This window comes from Hibiscus syriacus, unplaced genomic scaffold (genome assembly GCF_006381635.1).
Source record: "Hibiscus syriacus cultivar Baekdansim isolate YM2019G1 unplaced genomic scaffold, ASM638163v2 tig00110984_pilon, whole genome shotgun sequence".
NCBI lineage: Eukaryota > Viridiplantae > Streptophyta > Magnoliopsida > Malvales > Malvaceae > Hibiscus > Hibiscus syriacus.
The window spans coordinates 1,169,562-1,186,583 of record NW_024062938.1 but is presented as its reverse complement, the minus strand read 5'-3'; the positions used below and the strand labels follow the sequence as shown (position 1 = coordinate 1,186,583).

Genomic DNA, 17,022 nt, shown 5'->3' with positions numbered 1-17,022 from the left:
ATCATCGAGGAGAAGAAGACAACTAAGGAGATATGATATCATCTCACCAAATTGTACGATGCCACATTGTTGCACAATAAAATTTTCCTTAAGAGAAAATTGTACACTCTACGGATGCCAGAATCAACTGCAGTGGAGCACTTAAACACATTGAACACTTTATTTTATTAGTTTACATCCTTAAGTTGTACAATAGGAGAACAAGAACGTGATGAACTTCTACTTCAAAGTCTACCTGATTAGTATGATCAACTCATCATTAACTTGACAAACAATAATGTCACCAGTCTAGTCTTCGATGACATTGCAGCTGCTGTTCTACAAGAAGAAAATCGGCGCAAGAACAAGGAAGACAAACAAGTAAATTTGCAACAAGCAGAAGCGTTGACAACGATGAGAAGAAGATCAATAAAACGTGGCCAAATCAGTAGTGACAAACATGGTAGATCAAAGTTGAGAAGCAAAAAGAATTTAAAGTGCTACAACTGTGGAAAGAATGGTCACTTGAGAATAATTGTTAGAGTCTAGGTAAAAATTCTAATCCACAAGGCAATATCGCAAACACTTCAGATGATAGAGATGCTCTATGTTGTGAAGCATCAACCACCATGGAAGACAGAAAAAGATTTACAGATATATGGCTCATTGATTCAGGAGCAACATATCACATTACCTCAAGAAGAGAATGGTTTCATCATTATGAACATGTCTCAGGAGGATCTGTGTATAGTTACAATGATCATGCCTTAGAGATCGTTGACGTGGGAACAATCAAATTGAAGATGTATGATGGAACAATTAAAGTTGTTCTAGATGTGCGGCACATGAAAGGCTTGAAGAAAATTTTATTATCCTACGGATTGTTGGATAATAATGCAAGCAAGATTGAAACACGGAAAGGAATCATGAAGGTGTTCCATGGAGCGCTTGTAGTAATGAAAGGCTAAAAGATAGCATCAAACTTGTAAATGCAGAAGGGAGAGACTTTGCTAGAAGCAAAAGCCTCTATTACCTCATGTAGTTCAAATTCTGCAATGTTATGGCATCAGAAACTTGGAAACATGTCAGAACAAGGAATGAAAGTTCTTGTGGAGCATAAGCTACTTCCAGGCTTAACAAATGTATCACTTACTTTGTGTGAGCATTGCATAACAAGTAAGCAGCACCGGTTGAAATTTAACACGTCAAATTCTAGAGGAAAAAGTGTTCTAGAGTTGGTTCATTCTGACGTATGACAAGCACCAGTTACATCCCTAGGCGGAGCAAAATACTTTGTCTCATTTATTGATGACTACTCTAGGAGATATTGGGTGTACCCTATTAAGAAGAAGTCAGACGTGTTTTCAACTTTCAAAAACTTCAAAACGCGGGTGGAACTTGATTTTGGAAATAAGATCAAGTGTTTCAGAACAGATAATAGAGGAGAATACACAAGTGAAGAATTTGATGACTTTTGCAGGAAAAAAAACATCAAAAGACAGTTCATAGTGGCGAACACTCCTCAACAAAATGGAGTGGCAGAGCGGATGAACAGAACCTTGTTAGAAAGAACAAGAGAAAGTTAAGGGGTGCAAACCTAGAAAAATCATTTTGGGCAGAAGCAGTCAATACCGCCTATTATTTGGTGAATCGAGCTCCTTCAACTGAAATAGAGCGGAAGACACCAATGGAGATGTGGACTGGTAAACCAGCTGATTATTCAAACCTCTATGTATTTGGAGGTATTGTGTACGTGATGTACAACTCCCAAGAAATTTCAAAGTTGGATCGAAAATCCAAGAAATACAAATTCTTGGGGTATGCTGATGGAGTAAAGGGGTATCGCTTGTGGGATCCCACTGCCCGCAAAGTGATCATCAGCAGGGATGTTATCTTTATAAAAGATAAGCTACAAAGAAAGAAGATGATGATAGCGCTGAAAAGTCAGAGACTACACAGATACATGTAGAAAATGAGTTTGAACAAGGAGATTCTTCTGAAGCAGAACTAACACATGATGAACAAGAACCAGAGAGTTCTGAAGCTCCAACAACTCGTCAATTAGATCGTGTGAGAAGACATCCCGATTGACACTTAGATTATGTTATAGAAGGAAATATTGCATATTGCATTTTAACAAAAGACGGTGAGCCATCAACATACCATGAGGCAATAAACAGCTAAGATGATTCACTGTGGATGATGGCGATGCAAGAAGAAATTGAAGCCCTTCATAAAAATAATACATGGGACCTTGTGCCACTACCATAAGGAAAGAAGCCAATTTATAAAAATGGGTCTTCAAAATCAAGCGAAATGGTAACGATCAAGTGGAGAGATATCGTGCAAGACTGGTGGTCAAAGGACATGCTCAAAAAAAAGGTATTGATTTCAATAAAATCTTTTCTCCTATGGTTCGACTAACAACAGTTCGAGTAGTCTTGGCAATATGTGCTACATTGAACTTACATCTAGAGCAGCTAGATGTTAAAATAGCTTTTCTTCTTGGAAATCTTGAAGAAGAGATTTACATGCTCTAGCCTAAAAGTTTTAAAGAAGTAGAAAAGAAGAACTTGGTTTGCAGGTTGAACAAATCTCTGTACGGTCTAAAGCAGGCGCCGAGGTGTTGGTATAAGATATTTGATTCCTTCATTATGTGCCTTAGATACAACATACTTAACGCATACCCTTGTGCTTATTTCAAGAGTTTTGGTTATAACAATTTTGTTATATTGTTGTTGTATGTGGATGGCATTTTGGTTGCAGGACCCAACAAAAATCATATTGAAGAATTGAAGGCACAACTGACTAGGGAATTTGAAATGAAGGACTTTGGATCAACAAAAAAGATTCTAGGGATGCAAATTCACCGAGATAGAAGTAATAGAAAGATTTGGTTTTCACAAAAGAATTACTTGAAGAAGATCTTGCCACTATTCAACGTGCAAGATTGTAAGCCAATTTCTATCACTCTTCCTATTAACTTCAAATTATCCTCCAGTATGAGTCCTAGCAGTGAAAAATAGAGGATGAAGATGTCTCGAGTGTCGTTTGCATCCCCAATAACATGATGTGTTACACTCGAGTCACCGACAATGTATCCAAACATGGTGTATCCTCTGAGCATGCAATCAAATCAACTAGAACTCTCTGTACGAGTTGTCGAATGGGATGTTGCACAACAATGATTATGACTAGTACTATTAGTTGAGTAGTCGCACATAGCAAGTGAAACAGATTCATTCTTAGACCTTGCACCAGTATTATTAACATAAACTCGCGGTTCCGGTCAAAACGATGATTACATTTGTCAAGTAGATGTCCCCTTTTCCCATAAAGTATTGGTCTTATATTGACCACCATTTTTCATCATGGGAACATGTTAGATTAGAAAGAATTGGCAAATTGTTCAAAGCACCATAAAATATTTGTTGTGCCTCAACGTCAATTAAGATTGACACCACCATCAACAGTGAATGGTTCACGGCTAGCAGTAATAACTCCTTTGAAAGGCTTATAGGAAACTCATTGATGAAATGGTTGAGGCATGCTCATAATCAGAAACATGATTACCACATATAACCAAAGTATCGCAAACCTCTTTGATTGAAGAGATGTACGCTTGCATTATCATCTCACCTTATGAATAGAACAAAGTTATAGTGCAGATTCATTAATGTAGTTGGGGACCTATTGGGGGGGAAACTTTTACAACTTTCTAGATCTTAGAAGATGTTACAGCACCAACGAATTGATGAAGCAAATGCGGGCTGATCATAGATAGAAGTTAGGAGGCTATGGCACTATCCTGGGCAATAAAAGTTCACTCTCTTCATTTCAATCTCGACACCATAATCATAATCAATTGTTGAAGAAGGAACAGACACATTGCCTTCAAGAAACTTTTGAAGGCTGTGATTACAAAGAGGCAACAAGATCTGTTGTTTCTATAGTAGGAAATTGATATCATTAAGAACAACACTCACCTTCTTGTTCGTGGATGCCTTGCCATTATTCAGAAGAAGTCTAAGAGAAACAGAATAAGAACTGTCACCACCACCAAAGGAGGAATCGTCATGAGTCATGCCCACCGCACCAGATACATAACAAATCAGGAGAACAGACAGGAACTTCAAGATCGTTTGGAAAATGATACCATGTTGAATACTACAATATCAGTATTCTAGAAAAAGGAGAAGGAAAGAAGACGAGTGCATCACCATCTAGGGGTGATTTTCGAATTTTGACATATGTCCTTAAAGTTGGATTTAAGCATCTACTCATGTGACCCCATACCTCTTCTTAAAATGTAGTTGAAAGAAAGCATCACCATCTAGTTGAACTAGCCTTAACCTTGCTTGCTCAAACATCTCTTCCCCTTCAATACTGATCTTATACAGTTACCATTTTTTGTCAATAGGACTACCTGCAAAAGTACTTCAAAGAAAATCGCCTTGTGAAAATTATTTGGCATTTAGCCTTAATATGAGTTGATGAAAAGTATTTGGATGCAAGTGTTTTCCTCATCTGAGACCGTTTTAGAAGCACAGACTGGATTTTAAGATCTAGCCATGCATGCTTCTCGACTATAGTCCTCAACATAGAAGATATTAGTGTCTTTCACCAAATGAAAAGGTGTACATCTCTCGCCATGTTGTGTTTGATGAATGTGAGTTTCATTTTTTGCAGGTAAGAAAATCAATCTAAGCATGTGTTTAACTGACTGATAAACCCTTGGCTCCGCTCAATCAAGTTTCCACACCTTAAGTTCGTAAGTCATCACCCTTCGGATCACAAACAACACAAAAGAATTTAGCAACCCATGAGATTGAAATCAATACAAGATAGTATCAAGTAAAGCACGAAAATTAGAGGAACGTAAAGAAAATGAATAAAAGCATCAATCTAAGCATGATCGTTGAGCACGTTTCTCTGAAGTGGAAACCAAGGAGAAATATGGATCTTCGGAGGTTAAAAGTCTCTTCCTCTTTCTTATGGTTGTCTGCCATAAATCATTACGTAGTTCCTACTAACTTTAATACGCATTTGGTAAAACAGGATAAACAGGCAAAAATCTTATCATCTATAGTTTCAGATTTACCACAACCCCAAGGTATATTTTTCCTATGGAAATATAGAAATACAGATCAAAGTTTTAAATCCTTTCAACATATTTAAAAAAAAAAAAAAGTAAACGCCTATGCGCCAGAACAAAAACCCTGACCCCTTGTAGAGATTGACGAAAATGCAGACATGGCCCAAGTTCTACAACTAAACACACTTCAACTAAAATTTGAAGCCACCAGGTGGAACATTGGGATGCTGGTTAGCTCCAAAATTAAAGCCTTGCTGATTTTCATTCCTACCATCTTGGATATTCTGTTCGTCTTCTTCCTCTTCAGCCCAGTATTTCTCCAATATCTTTACAGCCTTCTCGTAAATCTCATGGTTGTCATGAGTTTGAAGGTTTTCAATTTTATCCAACCCATCACATTCATCGACCATTTGTGCATATAGGTTGATTCCACCGTTCATTCCCATTTCTTTATCAGCCTCACCAACCTTCAAAATGTTCTCAAGCCCTTCGAGGCACACAGTCACTACCCGTGGATCCGGACAGATTAGTAAGTCACAGAGAGGCTTAATGCAACCTTGGCTCACGAGGAATCTGCAAAATAAAACATCATTTGAGGTTTGCCACATTCAAGGCAGACTGTCTCCCACTGTCTCACATGCATATGATTTAAGCACATGGTTAAGAACCATTATCATGTAAGGTTACTCGAATAAGAAGCAGATTTTCATTATGGATTACCAGTAAAGCATATAGCTGTTATTCACTTATTAAAACTTGATTCAAAACCAAAAATTGATACAAGATCTGTCACCATAATTATGATGAAAGAAGTTGAAAGAGAGAAAAAAAAAAGACAAGAATTGCATTCATTATCCTGATAACTAATTAAGCCTTAAGCTCCGGTACCCATTAACATCTGAGTACATGTGTGCAAAATGATGCTGTTATTGCATTTGGACAATATCTGTTATATTCTCAAGTGAATCCATCTATGGAAGTTTACACGCATTTATGTATCTTTTATAAACATGAAGGAATATTGGATCCAAAAATGAAAAACTAAAAATGTAAGCAGAAAGGGAGCAGGACGTACTGAATCTGCTCATGAGATCCTCCAGAGGTGGCATTTGAAATGGCCCATGCAGTCTCCTTCTTAATATCAAACTCTGCATGTTGAAGAAGGTGTACAAGAGGGAGAATAATATTGGCCTCAATAACTGCCTGTGCCACAGAAAATCAACAAAAAAATCAATAAGTACATCACTAAACACTGCCCCAGAACTAGTATCAACTGAAGTCACAATTCAAACTAGCAATGGTGCAGTTGCCATCAACTAAAATTTTTCAACACCTCCGAATTTTCAGCAACACATGGCAGGCACACAAGATGATCTTACGGGCAACAGCACACATTGAGGCAATATATCTTCAGAGAGATAATATACCTGTATTTGAGATCTATTCCCAGCTGTTATATTGGAGATTGTCCAGCAAGCTTCTTTCTTGATGCTTTTTTTGTGATTTTGTATAAGAAGTTGATACAGATGAGGGAGCACCTTGTTGTCAATCACATACTGAAAAACATACCCCAATTTATTGCAGCTTTTGAAGCAAAGAAAGAAACAATTTGACAACAATTGTTTTTCCACGTAAAAGAATATGAAGCTTGTTACTATTTCCTTACATTTGCATTAAAGCTGATTGATGACAATCCAAACGAAACAAGCAAAGAAAGTGTGATAAACAACAGAAATGAAGCCAAGACTGGTAGTGAACATGCATACCTGAGTCTGATTATCATCTCCGTGACAATGTTTCCCACAGTCCGAAGAGCAGGTACAAGAACTGTAGGCGATTGATGACTGGCATACGTGAATTTTGGTCAGCACCAATAGTCAAAATAATGGAACAAGAATAAACCCAAAAAGTATACAGATAAAAACCAACAGAAGTGAAAACTATAGCCAGTAGCTGAAACTGAGAGATTCATGGTATCCACGCTGAAAAGACACTTAGAAAAGGATAGCATACTAAGGTTGTTAGCATTCCAGTATTTCTAGAATACTTCATACGCTTACCCTAGAAGTTCCACCAGTCGTGGGCAGACCCCAGCCTCAATGACAGCCTGAATTTTGTCATTCGGGCCATCCGAAAGATAAGATAATGCCCAGCAAGCATCTGTCAGAACTTCTTCATCATTCAAATAAATAAGTTCCCTTAGAACTGGTAAAGCAGGCTTCACCTGAAAAGAATACAAGATTGTTATCATAAGCTTTATTAAGCTACCAAAATGAATGGCTAAAACAATGACAAGCTAACTGTGAAAACTTCTTTTATTTAAATATCCACAGAAGCCTCTACAATCTTTACCTGCTCAAAGGGCGTTGGCGGCTTGCCACGGCAGAAATTAGATAATGTCCATGTAGCATTCCTCAGCATGGATAATTTGGAGTGCTCATTTAACTGAGCCAACAATGGCATAAGTGCACCATTACCAATAACTAGATCTCTACAACTTGGAGAATCACCTGCAACATTACCTAAAGCCCATACAGCCTAACCAGAAAATATGGGAAGCAAGGGTACAAATGCATCAGCCGCTGCTGCTAAAAGAACTTGACAAAAGATCAGCACGCAGATCAAATGTAAAATATAATGCTCTGACAAGTAAAGCAAATGCAGATAATGTAAAAACCCTAACGGTACAAGTTACATGGAAAATAAGAGTATATCGTGACTCTAAACAGGTGCAGAAGATATAGTTACTGGGACAAGAACTGACCTGTTCTCTAACATCATCACTAGCAGAGCTAAGCAACTGTACAAACATTGGAACAGCACCATGTTCAATAACAACCCGGGTGTGCTCAGATGTGCCAGAGGCAACATTGGTCAAAGCCCAGGCAGCCTCAAACTAAAATCAAAGGCAATTAGTCTCAGTAATAATAATAATCTTATACAAATGATCTCACTCTTAAACAAAAGGCTGAAAAATCATACTTGCAATTGGGGTACACCCTGCCTTCCAAGAAACTCCACAAATCGAGGGATAACTCCAGCTTTGATTACTTCATCAATTGGAGGACTGCGCTCTAAAGATAAAGTAGATGAAAGTCAACAACGTATATGGACATATTCCTTAATAAAAGAACTGTTCTAAGAATTAGAAAAAACAACTTACCTATAGATAACAGCTTCCTAAACTGAGTTGTGGCTTCTAACTGTGAGGCAGGGTCGTCAGACCACACCCCTTGTACCATCAAAGGAATACTTTCAAGCTGTTAGATATCAGAAATAATATGTTCAGGATCCATATAGAAAAAGCCTGAAATGGAGGGGATCAAAACCATAACAAAATCCTCTCCCACACTTCCTCTGCATTCTACCTGACCTAATAGTTGGATAACCTAACTCGAATACAGAACGTCAAACACATTTAACCCTTCCCAAATCTCAACTCTGCCTCATGAAAGAGATACGATCAAAAATGCTAAAATTTCCCATCACATAAATCCATCTTATCAAACACTAAAACCATACAGAAAATGGTTATTGGAAGAAAACACTCCACTAGCTGAAAAGCTAAATAGATTATAGAATATCAGAATATTGGCATCCTAAATACACAAACCAAAACCTCCACTTCCCCCTTTTCTTTCAAAAGACTACTCAATCTCAAATCCTTGAAACAATTGGGGGAAAACAGAAGGGTGCATTAAAAGAAAAGGTTTTATTTTTCTTATTTTGAATAGAAAAGCCCCTTTCTTTATTAAAATACTTCAACTTGAACCACTGTAAATCAGGAAAAAAAATAAAACGAATCAAGTGAGCTTGAAGATCTAGATTGAGTCAAAAACCCAAATCTCGATGAAATCTATTCTTCTAGCCTAAGTTGACAAAAGAAAAATACATCCTTTCCGATCATCAGAATTAACAATTGTAATTGAAGAATAACAGCAACAATAAATAAAATGAGTAGTATCCCAAAATTTCCCATCAATCAAAAAACCCAAACAGGAAAAGAAAAGGTACCCTCTTTTCAATAGCGGAAGCATTTTGGACAGCATCGAGCAAAGGCTGGTGAGAGTAGAAGGCCTTCTCTTCGTTTTTTGAGGAGATTATCTTCGCGCTTGTTCTTCCTGATCTCAACCAAATTGTCCTCTCTCCTCCTCCTGGCTTCCTCTGCGTCCACCCCCGTCTTGTAACTCTTCTTCCGCACCTCCGTTCGGGTACCTGGCCGAAGCGACATTCTCTTCTATTTTCAATCCTTCTATTGATGTGTTTGTTAAATAAATGGAAGAGGATTGATTCGTGGGTGTAAGGTACAGGGTCAGACGCAGATTGTGAAGTAGAAAATCGATTGTTATTCTATCGTTTTATACTATATTTTTAGGGGACAATTTTGAAATGATCACCTAACTTTCAGAATTTTTTTAATTTAGTCACTATTGTTTGAAAACTGTGGAACATCGTCTGCATTTTCGGATACGGGTATTATCCGATCCGAAATTTATGATATTCAAAAAAAATCGGATCACTAAAATTTTGATCTGAATCCGATCAGAACAAATTAGATACCATAATTTTTAGAATGGATATTCGTATATTCGAATCCGAATATAGACTTTAATTTAAAAATAATTAAATTTAACCCCAAAAAAAGTCAAGATATTAATACAAAAATTTCATATATAAACTTTAATTTACATATCAACAAAGTATAAAAAATTAATCAACAATAAGTAACCATCCAACTCATGTTAACACAAAAAAAAACTTAATTTAGAGAGAATATGGTTTATAAATGAATTAGAATAACCATGATGTTAATATACAAGATCAGATAGAGGCATTTTTTCCTGCGAATTCAAGATAAAAAAAAATATATAAAATATAGTTATAGATAATAAATTTGATATAAAAATAAATGATTAGTGCTCAAAATTGATGGCAAATGGGTTGTGATAAGATGGAGGATGATCCATGTTAAGAGAAGTGGGAAGAAATAATGAAGTTTCTTTTAAGGTTCGGACGATTGGATGGTGACAAGAGGAAATGAAGGCTTTTGATATCGGGAAAATGAAAGGATTTGCAAGAGAAAGAAGAAGATAAAGAGAAAGTCAAGAGCAGAGGAGCAGAGAGGCTCATCGATAGTTATAAGACCAAGCCGGGGTGATGGACATTTAAGATAGGGGCAAGCTAGTTGGTTGGTATAAGTGGGCCTGGGTACAATAATTTAAAGGAATGTTTTTTTTTCTCCAAATTTTCATATAATTCGAAATCAAATATCCCTAATCTGATTATCTGAAAAAAATATAAATTATCCAAAACTTAAAAAATAAATCGAATATCTATATTTTCATATCGAATCAACGGATCAGATTTTACACACCCCTACATCTTAAGATCCACCAATTAACAACCACTGCACCCAATCACAATATTTATAGCAGAATTGCAAGTAAACAGTTAAATTAAACAAACTCAATTAAGTTTGTTTTTATAAAAAAAATATACTATTTATAATATTAAGTTTGCAAAAATATCATTTCCAATACAAAATTTTAAAGTTATTTAAAGCAAAAATAAGTGACATTAAAGTAGGTTACATATTGAGCATTAACAACATATATACTTCTGGTTTTTATCTGTAACTATATTTTTGATATGCTCTAAAATATTTCCATCAGTCTTGGAAATAATTTGTAAACATATGACTAAGGTTTTGTGCTCACTAAATTCACCTTTTTAATGACAATAACAAGCCTAGAAGTGAGATCAAATTGTGAGTTGTTATTTGTAAAGTATGACCTATGTTGTATATCGTATTTGATGTTGTGTGATACCAAATACATGTATTATTTATGTCACTTCTAAATCGTCTCATCTCATCTGTTATTATTGATTTTAGTACTTGAGGTCAAATGAGTTTTATGTGTTATAGACGATTACTATATGGTATTGGATGACTGGTTTTTAGTAAAATGATTATAAGCATAAGTCATATAGTTTTGGATTAATAGTTGAATGATAGCACTCTTAAGTTGTACAACGAATGTTGATATACAAGATATGTTATATGCTACTCCATAAGCTAGAGGAGATACTTTGAGCCTTGAGGACTAATTAGGGAAGACTTATGTTACACTCGATATCTTTATGTCTATATATGATTTGCATACTTATGTTTATGAACCTTATGAAATATAGTAGAGTAGATGTGTATTCTTTGGGATTAATAGCTCACTCTTTAAATTTTTATAACTTACGATTATAGGTTTCGTGGATTGCGATACGACAACGATGTCATCGAATGAGTCTCAATGGGAGTATCCGAGTACAACGATGAGGGCTTGAGTGGCCATGTAGAGGTTATAATTTTATTCGAGTCTATTATAAGTATTTTATTTATATATTTTAGTTTCAAATAAAGGAGCTCCACCTTTATAAACTTTTATATTTTCAAATATCGAATAAATTGTTTAAAAAATTGATTAGTCACTTCGTTGATTCCGTGTGACATTCGAATAATTGAGATTAGGGTGTTACACAAACTATAAAATTGACTGAAATCGACTTGAGTTAGAACTACTTGTGACCTGATATGGTGATGATCCAAAATCAATTTGAGTTTGAACTGGTGTTGACCTGAACTCAAGTCGAACTTGGAAATTTTGGATTTGAACTCGACCTACAGCCAACTTGATAATGATAACCAAACTTGATCGCATTCGATCTGATATGAGTCTGAACCCGAGATTAATCTAGTAAATGACTTATATTACTTGAGATGTTATCGACCTGACCTATAATTAACTTGACATGTAAATGATCTAACTTGTTATTTAACCGATATGATATTACTTGACTTGTAAGATACATGAAGTTCTGAGATTATGAATTTATGATATTATAGTGTGACAAAATACTTCTTCATTATTTAAGGTATATGATTAACTATGATCATTAAATTAATATATTTAATTTTTATATCTATAAAGTGTAATCCATAAAAGTTATATTAGATTTATAAATTGTGATTACTAAAATTAATAAAAATAATAATTTTTCATAATTTAAAACAAATTATTAATTATGATCATTAGATTAATAAATTAAATTCTAACCATTAAATTAATAAATTTTCTTCTATAGTAATTATATTTATTACATTAAAAATTTATTTATAATCATTAAATTAATTTTATTAAATGATTAATTTATTGATTATTAATTTTATTAGATTGAAAAATAGATGTTTAATTAAAACTTTTAAAATGAATGAATTTAGTTTAATTTTATATTAATTTCAGTTTTACATTTTACAATTGTTCCAATTTGATCACTATGTGTTCCTTAATTTATTTAAATTTTATTTATAATTTCATATTTATTTAATTTAATCCTTAAAAGTATATTTTTTTATCTAAAAATGTCCCATAATTATTTTTATTTTTATAATTTACTCCAAATCCTATAAATCACATCATAAATTTCATTTCAAACCCTATAAATTATATCATAATCTTCAAACCTATAAACTTTTCTTTACTATATTTTTAAATGAATACAATTTAGTCCAATTTGATATTAATTCCAGCTTTACATTTTACAATTGTTTTAATTTGATCCATGTGTGTTGTTTAATTTATTTAAATTTCACTTTATAATTTCATGTTTATTCAAGTTAGTCCTTAAAAATATTTTTATCCAAAACTAGCTCATAATTATTTCTATTTTGTATTTTACTCTAAACCTTATAAACCACATTATAAATTTCATTTCAAACCCTATAAATTATATCATAACCTTCAGCCTTGTAAACTTTTGTTCAACAACTTTTCAAATGAATGCAATTTAGTCCAATTTGATATTTATTTAGATTTACGATTTAAAATTGTTTCAATTTAATCCCTATATTTTATCCAAAATTAGCCAATAATTATTTATATTTTGTAATTTACTCCAAACCCTCTAAATCACATCATAAAATTCATTTAAAACCCTGTAAATTAAATCATAATCTCCAAATTGTATAAATTTTGTTCACCTACATTTTAAATGAATGCAATTTAATCCATTTTTATATTAACTTTAGATTCACATTTATAATTATTTTAATTTGATCCTTGTATGTTGTTTAATTAATTTAAATTTCAGTTAGTATTTTTATGTTTGTTCAATTTAGTCCTTAAACTTATTTTTATCCTAAATTGGCCCATAATTATTTCTATTTTTTGTAATTTACTTTAAACATCATACAATTACAAATTACTATTTGACGTTCATAAAAGACAAAAATAATTCACCCAAATTGACCTGACTAGAAGTTCATCCGTACCTGGTAAGATCCGACCTTAATTTTATATGTTAATGGCGTACCCGATGTAACACCCGAATCTCGGGTTAGTAGTTCGGGTTAACCCAAGAGAGTTTTGGGTAAACTCATTAGCCTTGTTAGAAACCTTAATCCAAGTTTGGGATTGGTTTGAGACTAAGTTTATTTAAAAAAATGGCATTTTTTATTGGAGACCAAAGTTGGAAAGACCAAGGGAGTAATTTCACCATTTAAAGTTTGAAAGGTTGAATTCCTTTTAATGTTACTGAGGTCACGACAGAGACCTTTTTTTCTTCCCACTATCATTTGTCATTTTCTTCTTCATACAAACCTCGTCTCTTCTCTTTTGTAGCTTATACAAAGGTGGAAACTTTGTTGGCCTTCATCCTCTAGTCTGGTCTTACGAAGGTAAGAATTGAAATCAACATCGTTAGAGCTTTCATTTAAGGCCACAAAATCAAGTTTTGGTCATGGTGGCCATAGGTGGGGGTTTAGAGTGATTTTGGAAACCCTTGAGAAAACAACTCGTTTTAGGGGCATTTGGGCTTTAAGAATCTTCCTTAACATATTACTAATCAAACGCAAACTAGTAACTCATGTTTTTATTCTTATTTAGTAAGAGAAGTTAGTGAAAGCTCAAAAAGTAAGGGAAATAAGAAGTTAGCACTTTATTGAGTCTTGAGTGTTCTCCAATAGCTTAGGATTCCAAGTAACACATTTATAATTCATCTTTACCACTTGTAGATCAATAGATGTGTTTGGTTGGTTGCATGAGTTCATGAATAATATAAGTGCATCCTTGGTATATTTTAGTTTGTGATGTTATTCAGCTTGTAAATTGGCCTATAATGACCCCTCTTAACATACACAAGACTTAAATAACAGTTGGGTGCCTTAATAGAGCTTTTGGGAAAAGTTTAGTACCATTTCCGTGCTCAAAACAGAGTATTTCTGGTCTTAGGTATCAGTATTGGATGAAAAATGCCTATGTTGTTCTTTAGATAACCTAAAACAAAAGGGTTTTAGCTGGAGATATCGATATCGTTCGTTGGGTACCAATACCCAAGGGTGGGGTATCGATACCATTTTCAGATTTCAAATTCAGTAACCTATTTGGTACCGGTACTCAAGGGAGTATTGATACCATGTGAAGGACATTAATACCCTAAGTAAGGGTATCGATATTACATTAATTTCCAAAATATTAAATCTAATTTTGGTATCGATACTCAAGATGGTATCAATACCTTAGTATAGAAGTATCTATACTCCAAAAAGGGGTATCAATACTTTCAAGCTTCCTCAGATCCCAGTAGTCAGTTTTGGTATTAGTAACAAGGGTGAGTGTCGATACTCAAATGTTAGTATCGATACTAAAAGGCTTAGTATTGGTACCATATTCTTAAATTGGGTAAGAAACCCAGTTTGACCAAGGGGTTTGAGAAGGGGGTCTAACAGAACCAGAACTTCACTAAATAAAACTACAAGTGATGATAGTAATGAATACAACTACAGTTAGAAATAATATGAATTAAGATGACATAAAACTAGTCATTGTGTAACACTCGGGAAATAGTTTGAACACTTGAGTTACTTTAGAATTATGATGATCATCTTGTATGTTTAGAAAATCTAGATATATCTCAGCTATTGCCAAAGCACTTCAGTTGCTGCTTGGTCGCAGATGCCCTGAGACTCTGAGGAGTGAGTTTGTTGGGTGTACGTTTATGATGCAGTTCTGAATTCCACCTTGAATACCTAAGGATATTATAGGTAGGCTAGAGGGGTGTACATCCCAAGATGCAGAACCCTCTGACTACACCATGATGCAGAACCCTCTGACTACACCATGATGCTTACCTCAGCTTTGTATGTTAGCATGTTCATACCTCTATATGCTAGCATGCTCATGTAGTGAATGCACATAATATAAAACAATTATTAGTGTGGCATTGAGCTCATAAGCTCAGCGTTTGGAATGTGTTTTTGTGCACAGGTTCTTAGGAGATCTATCGAAGAGCATTATCGTCACTAGTGATTCCAGATTTGTCGAGGCACCAAAGTACGTCTTGAGTCTATTTTAGAAGGTTTGTACTATTCATATACCTTCTTGTATTCAGTCGTAACTCTGTTTTATTTATGTGATGTTATTTTAGTATGTATTTGGGAGCTCACCATTTTGCAAACTTAATCTCCTTTGTTACTTTTCTCATTTTAATGAATATTATTTTAGTTATGAATTCTCAAGTATGACTTCAACATCGTTTTAAAAGAAAAAAAATTATGTTAGCCACTTTGGTGGTCTCGTGTAATACTCTAGTCAATCGATCTTCGGGTCGGATCCGATTAGGGTGTTGCACCTTATCTGAACGAGATCCAACCTAATGTTCATCTAAACCTGATTCCTACCAGAACTATTTTGACTTGAATTAATATTGATCCGAATTGAAATGAACCCTGACTCAAACCCAAACTAAATTTGATTTCAAATCAAAATGGAAATGATCCAGACCTGAGTCAACCAAGACTCGACCTAACATTATCCTACTGAAACATGAATGATTATCTAATTTCACATCCCTACACTTACGTTATCAATTTATTAAATTTTGGTCACTTACATTATCGATTGTTGTATTTTATTCATTGTGTCGTTAATTGATTACGTGACATGTTAGTTAAAAAGAGTCAATTTCTTTAACCTCCACATTTTAGATAAAATATTAATTTATTTATCAACTTTAGATGCATTATCATTTTGTCCCTAAAATTTTAGATAAAATGCAGTGTTTTGAAAACCGGACCGAAACGGTCGGTTCAACCGGGAACCGTTGCCTAGTCTGATTCAATCTAGACCGGTTGAACCGCTACTAGTGAACCGACCGGAACCGTTGAACCGTTCAAACCGGACCGGCTGAAAACCGAAAAAAACCGCCAATTTTTTTTTTAAACAAATGAAACCAAACGACGTCGTTTGTTAAACGAGCCAAGTCGAACTCGAGTATTGATGAGCTCGACCCGAACTTGAAAATTTTAAAAGTAAGCTCAACTCGACTTAAACTCACGAGCTAAAACTTATCAAGTTCAACTCAAACTCGAAATATAATATTGAAACTTGAACTCGAAAAGGCTTGAACTCAAAAAAAATTTAGAAGCTCGATTGAAGCCTAAAATTCGAGCTTGATTGAAGTGAAAGAATAGTTCACTCAATGCTCACCAAAAGGCTCTATGATTTTGAATGTCAAATTACCTCTATTATTCATAGAAGTTAGTTGGGATGATCTTCTATGTTTCTTAGCCATGTGAGATTGTTTTTAAAAAAAATTAAACCAAACAATATCATTTTGTTATGATTTTTTAGCCCCAAATTTATTTTTTAATTATAGTTATATATTATATTTATTATTTAATATGTTTTACCTTAAATATTATGTTGTAGTTAATTTGAATCATTTTGTTTCACTTGATTTTATGGTTTTTAACTTATATATGTTATGACTTGCTTTGAATATGAATTGTGATATAAAAAATTATTTTTTATTAAATATTTTGGTATTTTTATTTAATTTTTTACATAATTATGACGTCGTCCGGTTCTTCCGACCGGTAGAACCGGTTCAACCGTTTG

General features: G+C 34.1%; 1 pseudogene; it reads right to left on the bottom strand.

The window, feature by feature from the left end:
• Positions 1–5,077: 5,077 nt before the first annotated feature.
• Positions 5,078–9,391, bottom strand: LOC120148641 (annotated as a pseudogene).
• Positions 9,392–17,022: the final 7,631 nt, after the last annotated feature.